Consider the following 8,736-nt stretch of genomic DNA (forward strand, 5'->3'; position numbering starts at 1 on the left):
AAATCAAGGAATGAAAATCAATTAATCTCTCACTCTAGCCATAGGAAAAAGGCTAAAAAAAAAATTTTATATTAGGGAAAACTAAAATAAAATTTCCCTCTTTTGTTTATTGTTCAAGCACACCAATCCCCTTCATCAATTTCATTCCACAGTACATAAATGCCATTGACAAGGCAGATGAAGCACAATCTTCCTTTTCACATTTTTCACAGAAGTTCTGTACATATGGCTGCTCCTTTCATCTTGATTGTTTTCTGTCTGATTACATCCCCTCCGTCTGCATCTTCATCATCATCAACTCATCATAATGATTATATCACTTTAAATGAAGGATCATCTCTCTCCGTAGAGAGGCCAGATCATGTTTTGATTTCACCTAATGCCATTTTCACAGCTGGTTTTTACCCAGTTGGGGAAAATGCTTATTCCTTTGCTATATGGTTCACTGAACCCTCTTGTTCTAACTGTCGCACGGTAGTCTGGATGGCTAACCGAGATGCACCCATTAATGGTAGAAACTCAAAGCTATCTCTGCTTAAAACTGGAAATCTCATATTGACTGATGCTGGTAAATCAGTTGTTTGGGCCTCCAACACTTTCTCACTCTCTTCATCTTCATTGCAGCTTTATGATACTGGCAATCTCGTTCTAATCACTACTACAAACCGCGTCATTCTATGGCAAAGCTTTGATGCACCTACAGATACCCTTCTTCCTCTGCAGCCACTCAACAGAGACTCACTTCTTGTTTCTTCAAGAAGCTTGACAAACTTTTCTTCTGGTTTCTACAAGCTAGCTTTCGATGACGATAATGTTCTTCGTCTTGTTTATGCTGGTCCTGAAGTTTCAAGTGCTTTCTGGCCAGCCCATTGGCTTCTGAGCCGGGAAGCTGGGAGATCATCGTACAACAGCAGCAGAATCGCTTTACTTGACGCATTTGGCAATTTTACTTCATCAGATAATTTCACTTTCTTCTCTGCGGATTATGGAGTTCAACTTCAGCGAAGATTGACCCTTGATTTTGATGGTAATCTTCGACTGTACAGCAGAGAGAATGAGAACGGAAGCTGGGTAATTTCATGGCAAGCCTTTGCTCAACCATGCAAGATTCATGCAGCTTGCGGACCTAATAGTGTTTGTAAATATGTTCCTAGCTTTGGTAGGAAATGTTCTTGCCTCCCAGGATATAAAATTAAAAATCCTGCTGATTGGTCTTTAGGATGCGAACCAGAAATTTTGGTTTCTAGTGTTGAAACCGAGGTTATATTCATTCGATTACCTCACGTTGAAATGTATGGTTATGATTTTGGTTACTTTGAGAATTATACTCTGGAGATGTGCAAGGAAGTATGCCTACGAAGATATGATTGCAAAGGTTTCGCATTAAAATACGTCTTCCAGAACCACCCCGACAACGTTCCTTATTGTTTCCCAAAGTTACAATTGCTAAATGGATATACTACGCCAAATTTCAGAGGAGATTTTTACTTGAAAGTGCCAAAAACAAGTCCTTACAAAGACTGGTCAGCTAAAGAACTCACTCTAGATTGTCCTGCTGAAGCTACTAAGCAGCTTGAGAGAAGGTATGTTAAAACTGATGGAAACAGGTCAGAAAAATTCTTGCTTGGTTTTGTTACTGCAGTTGGGATAGTTGAGATTCTTGCCATGGTTTTGGTGTGGCTGTACTTCATTGGAAGCCGGCAAAAGATAGATGCAACTTCTGAAGACTACTTTCTTGTTGCTACTGGTTTCAGAAGATTTACCTACTCAGAGCTTAAGGAAGCAACAAGAAATTTCAGTGAAGAAATTGGCAGAGGAGCTACCGGAATTGTCTATAAAGGGATATTAGATGATCAGCGAGTTGCAGCAATCAAACGACTACACGATGCTAGCGAAGGAAAAGCTGAATTTCTAGCTGAAGTAAGCACTGTTGGGAAGCTTAATCACATGAACTTGATAGAGATGTGGGGATACTGTGCAGACGAAAAGCATAGGCTTTTGGTCTACGAGAATATGGAGAAGGGATCCTTAGCTAAAACCTCTCTTCAATGGAACTTGATTGGAAAAAGAGGTTTAAAATTGCATTGGGCACTGCTAAAGGCCTAGCTTATTTGCATGAAGAATGCTTGGAATGGGTTCTACATTGTGATGTAAAGCCACAGAATATACTTTTGGATGCTAACTATGAGCCTAAGCTATCAGATTTTGGTCTATCTAGGCTACTAAGCAGAGGTCATGAGCTTCACAAATCAAGCTTCTCAATGATAAGAGGAACAAGAGGTTACATGGCTCCAGAGTGGATATTTAATCTGCCCATCACTTCCAAAGTGGACGTCTACAGCTATGGGGTGGTGGTGTTAGAGATGGTGACCGGAAGGAGCCCGTCGATGGCTGATAATGGGGGAGAGGTGGAGCACAAGAGGTTGGTCGAATGGGTGAAAGAGAAGAAACATGGAGCTTCTGCAAAGAGTAGTTACTGGGTTGAAGAGATCACAAATCCTGCCATTGGAACGGACTATGATAGGAAGAAATTGGAAGGTCTAATTGGAGTGGCATTGAAGTGCGTGGCGGAAAGCAAAGACGCTAGACCCACCATGAACCAAGTAGTTGAGATGCTTCTAGAGATTGAAAATCATCATTAGGCAAACTGAGAATTTTCTTCTACATTGTATCTACTTTGAATTCAAGATATATGATAGAAATTGATATTCAAAATCGGTAATATCGGCGAGACATTGATCCATAAGTATGTTTTTCCCTAGCTAATCAACTAATATTATACATATATGTATGTATATATATAACTTCAAACACTTTTTCTTGCGTTTCTTTGTAAAGGCATAATGGAAGACTTTGCTGTTCATGAAAAATGATACCATTTTGATTATGAATGGCTAAATAATAATAATAAAAAATTTTGTTTTAATTAAAATCTTTTAATTTCATATATAATTTTAATCTTAAAATTTTTATATATTTTTAATTTTAGTAATAAATTTAATTAAAACAATTAAATTCATCGATTAATAAAAATAATTCTAATCCTTTTGATTTTATTAATTTGTTCAATGATTTTTAATTCAGAAAATTTCGTATTGATAGAGAAGTATTTAATAATTAAGCAATATAAATGAAAAAGCTAAAAAATTAAATATAAAATGAGTGTAAATAATATAATCAAAGAATCTAATTACAATATTCAAAATAATATGTGTTCATAAAATAAGTGTGTGTATAAGACGGAGAGAAATTAATTAAAATAAAATTTTGATTTGGTAAAATGATATTTTTTATCCTTTGAAAATGATTGCTAAAACTAGTAAAAAATTAAAAGGATTGACCAATATTGACAATGTAGATAAATATTTGAATTATTTTTATCAATTGAATCATCCCATTAAACTAACCACTAAAATTGAAATTAATATGAAAATTTGAGTATTAAATTGATAAAATTAAAAGGCTTAATTAAAATTGAAAAAGTTTACAAAAGGTTATAACTTTTCTAGTCATTTGGCCATTATGAATCTAAGGTAATAGCTCGTTGGTTGAGCACTAGCCTCTTATGTAAGAGATTTTGAGTCTAATCTTTCACAAATCTATATTTATTCTAAATATTTTCAAAGCATAAAAAGATAATGAGCCAAATCATATAAAATATATTATGAATTTACTATAGAAATAAGCATGATATTGAGAGATATTTTGTCGTCACTATAAATTCTACAGGTTGAATTTATTATATGATTCCAATACAAAATTTCACCTTTAACATCCTGTCGAGTTGGTCAAAGTTAATCCTTCAGTCATTGCAACTATGCTACAGTTGATCTCAAAAATTAAAGTTTTAATCACAAAAATTTGTAATAATTAAAAAATTAAATATATTAATTATAAATATTTTTGAAATGATTAATTTTTAAAATTTATTTTTATTAACATTAAAATAATAATTTTTTTAAATGATTTTGAATTTCCAATTGCAATAATGTATGAAACTATAATATTTTCTTTTTATTTTGTGGAGGCGTAATTAATGAACCGAGTAAAAACGGATAGGTAGATGAAGAGACTCAAACTTAAAATCTCACCATCATCATTCCCCCTATCTTAAAGATGAAGAAAAATCAATCAGAATGCTCCTGATTGGGGTGAAACTATAATAGTTAATTTTTAATTGTGTAATGAATATTGAGATGTGTCACCAAATCTATATGATTTTAAATGTATATTTCAGTTGACAATCTCATTTTTCAGTATTTTATAGACCCAAGTTGTATAATAATTTGAGTTGAGCTTCCTAGCTTGATAACTACTTGGCAAATGTTGCACCACTCATCATGTCTTGAACTGCTTGCTTTAATAGAGTCAAGTCTTGTGTGGCCTGCCCAGAAACAATTTTTCTTGCCTTTTTTATACGGCAACATAGAGGAATTAGTTTGCTTTGTCTGAGTCAAGCTTAAGTGGAAGTGTGAATCTAATACATACTTTCTAGCTACACTTTTTCTTGCCTTCTTTATAAGGCAGAATAAATGACTTCTTGTTCATCGAAAATGATACCATTTTGGTTATGAATCTAAGATAATAGGATTGAACCATTGGGCTAATAGCTCGGTGGTTGAGCATTTACTTGTTAGCTTGAAATCGGTTGGTTCAATTCGAAACAAGCAAAAATAATCAATTAATTGAACTGAAAAAATATAAAAACAGAAACATGCTGAGGTAATGAAAGGAATCGAACTGAACCAATTCTATTATTTCAGCTTAGTTTTTCGATTTTGGCATTCTCTTTTCACTTTTCTACATTTGCCTCACTTTCTCTCAAACCAAATAATTACATACCAAAGTAGAAAACCTTTCATTCAACACATATTCTTTCTCACCGATAGAAAAAATTATAGTATATATTAAGAGCACTAAAAAATAGAATTATTTTAACTACGCATTTTCAAATTCGATTAATTAAAACTAATTCAAATTCTAATATTTTATGAGTAGGGTCTGATTAGCACAAGGTTAGGTTGAATTATTTACAACTCTGATAATCAGTGCAAAGCATTGGACCTCGTGATCCGTGCTAAATTATTTCATATCTTATAAATCAAAGACAACTTCTACAATGGTCCATAAGTTGGTGAATGGTCGCTGACTCGCAAGTCTTGATTTGAAATGGAACCAGCATTTTATAATTATGCAAATGCCCTCAACATTTTAAAATCACAAAATTATCTCTATATTTTATAAATTATTTTTTAATATTTAAGGATAAATTATAATTTTATTATTTCAAAAAATAACTTTCCTTTCAATATTTCTTTCCTATATCTAAATATATATATATATATTCCTTTTAATCGTTGTACTCTTTTATTTTTCTTCAATTATTTTCTTTCCTCTCATCCAAACGTAGTGATTATTTCTTTTTATTCCAAATATGATTATTTTGTGATTACTTTATTAATATGTAGTTTTTGAATAGTTTATTATATTAAAATATATTTTAATTAATAAAAATAAATTTTTACTATAAAGTTTCACTAAAAATAAATATAAAATATATTTTATATTACAAATATATTTTATATAATAAAAAAATATTTAAATATAGAATTTAAATAAATAGACAATTTTGTTAATCAAATAAAATTTTAAGGACTATTTTATTAATTAAATAAAACTTTAGGGACTATATTATAATTTATCGTTAACTTTCTCAAATCTAATTTAGTCCTTTAATTACAATTGTGACAACTAATTATGATTCAGCTATTTGATGCATACATTTTGCATAATCATTTAGATTTAATTTCATGGCCATTTTATTTGATTATTAGTCACTTTTAGCTAATTTCATTAGTTATTTAGATAGTTTTTCATAATTGCCAATTTTTGGATTAATTTGTAATTTTACTTTGTTTTGTAGGAAAAATGGTGTTTTTGAAGGACTAAAAAGAAATTTTGCCATTGAGGAGTGATTTCTACAGCCAAAGATGTCAAAAACAAGTTTCAAAGTTGAAATATGCATTGGCCAAATTGCGCATAACTTGCCGCATAAGTTATGCAGTTCTGCATAAGGAGAAGAAACTGTCCCCACTTCTTGCCGAAATCTGCATAAGTTGCCGCATAACTTATGCAGATTCGTGCCTCCCTTATGCAACCTCACAGAATTGTGCATAACTTATGCAGTCTTGCACTTTGCTCATCTGATTTAGCATTAGAGTGCCGTAGAAATCGCATAAGGGTCTGCATAACTTATGCAGTCCACTTATGCAGTCCCACAAAGACTTCATAATGAGCTGGCAGAAGATTTCCTCAGAAAATCACACCTCAAACACACCATTTTAGTGCTCCTTGTCAGAAAAAAATATAAATAGGCCCTTATCCCATTTTAGAAAGGGGGGAAGTAGATGAAAAGGGAGGAAGTAAAGGAAAGGAAAGGGGCAGCAGCTGAAGAGTCAAAAACATCTCTCCCACCATTTCCAAACAGATTTGGAGTTTTCTTTCCTTTATTGCACATTTCCTACCTTTCTTGTATTGGGTTTCTTTAGTTTTAGTTTATTTTCATGATTTATTTCCTCTTTTACTTAGAATTTATTGTGTTAAACATGGATTGTGAGTAGTTTTCTTTGATTCTGGAGTAAGGGATGTAATATTTTAGTTATTTTTGTGGATTTGAACTGGGTTAGTCCCAATTTAATGAATTTATGAGGTTTAATCCATTTCTTGTGTGCTTATTCACATGCTTAATGAAGGGCCCCATTAAGTTATGTTCTTAATCCTTGGTTGAAGCACCGAAAGGAGAAAACCAAGTGATAGTTAATCAAGAAATTCGACTTAATTAACTTAGATCTAGAAATAGACTAAGGGTTAAGAGGGTTTTAATAGATTGATTAAAGAACCTAATAGGTCTTGGTTAATTTTAACTCAAAGAAATTAGGATTAAGTTAATTAAGGCACTCTTTGTCTCACTCGAAAGAGTTTTCAAAGGATTTTAGAATTAATCTCCTTTAAACCCATAAATTTCATGGATTGGGCTAGCTAGGGAAAATCCAAAAATGACTTAAATATAAACCCTTAACTCCAGAATCGTCTTTTATCAATTATTGCTTGGAATTTTACTTTTGAGCGTTTAGTTTAATCTCATTTTATTAATTTTCATTATTAATATTATCAATTTCTTTATTTTGCGAATTATTAAATTAGTCATTGTTTGAATTTAGTTTTGCATTTTCATACCTTATGCTTTAAATTCCCAAATTTCTTTTATTAATCTGATTAAAATACAATTTTAACATATTTTATTTTACATCAAAAATTCAATCATTAACACAACTCCTCGTGGGAACGATATCTTTTTCTATACTACTTGAACGACCCGTGCACTTGCGGTTGGTCCACATCACTATTATACATACAAAATAAAATTTTGACCATAATCATGAATACTCTAAAAATTTTAGATTTTTTTTTATCCAATATGCGTTTCTAAAATAATATATATATATATATATATATATATATATATATATATATATATATATATATATATATATATATATATATATATATATGGGGAAAATTTCAGCATAACAGTAGAATACCATTCTATTTCCTTTAGTTGAGCTACCTACCTTCATCAACCACTTTTTTTTTTTTTAATTTTTTTTCTTTTTATTAGCTAAAAATATTATTATAATGATAAAAGAAATCCGAAGGTGCAATGACCACCAACTTTTCATCAATTGTTGCACCACTCATCATATATTAAAATTAGCATAATGCCTATGTATGAATAATTTATAATTTATAATTTTTATTTTTTTATTTAATTTTTAATCACATTCTAAATAAGATAAATTATTATTATTATTATTATTATTATTATTATTATTATTATTAAATTAATTTTTAATTAAAATTTCTCTCTTATTTAATTTAATTTGAATTAATTTTTATCTATTATAATAATAAAATTTTAGTTAATTTATGGTGTAAATAATTAAAATACCTATTTAATTCTTTTTATACATATATTAATAATAGTTTCTATAATTACTTCATTAAAATATAATAAAATTACTTTATTCAAACAATAATCTAAATTTCATGAAATTTTTATATTTTATCTTATAATTTATATAAATTAATTTTTTGAGATTACAGAAAATATATTAGATTAGTGAAAAAATATTGTTATTTAAAAAAATATATAAATATAAATTTTTATTATTAATATGATAAAAAATATATTAAATTACTAACAATGAATTGAATTATTTAATTTTAATAATAATAAAAATATATAACATTATTATTAATTAAAAATAACATTTTATTATATTATTTTTTAAAAATATTATATGTTTAAATTTTTATAAAGTAAAATTTTTTATTACTTTTATATATTTTTCATAAAATAATTCTTTCAAAAAATATTATCGTTTTACATAAATTTATGATATAAGATAAATATAGTTCATAAAAATTAAAATTTTAAAATATCATCATTTTTTATTAAACTAATAAATGTTAAAATACATATTATTTTTCAAAAGATAGATTCTGTAATTTTAATATTGTAACTTTATTTTTTTTATCATCTTTACTTAAATTTAATTTTTATAATAGTAAAATATTTCTCATTTATTTAGCCGTTTCAATTCAATGGTTATAAGTTAGTTATAATGATAATAATAATAATAAGTATTAATTAATCTTAGAAAAATAAAATAAAAA

General features: G+C 28.9%; 1 pseudogene; it reads left to right on the forward strand.

The window, feature by feature from the left end:
• Positions 1–225: 225 nt before the first annotated feature.
• Positions 226–2,797, forward strand: LOC131171827 (putative receptor protein kinase ZmPK1; annotated as a pseudogene).
• Positions 2,798–8,736: the final 5,939 nt, after the last annotated feature.

This window comes from Hevea brasiliensis, chromosome 13 (genome assembly GCF_030052815.1).
Source record: "Hevea brasiliensis isolate MT/VB/25A 57/8 chromosome 13, ASM3005281v1, whole genome shotgun sequence".
Classification (NCBI taxonomy): Eukaryota; Viridiplantae; Streptophyta; class Magnoliopsida; order Malpighiales; family Euphorbiaceae; genus Hevea; species Hevea brasiliensis.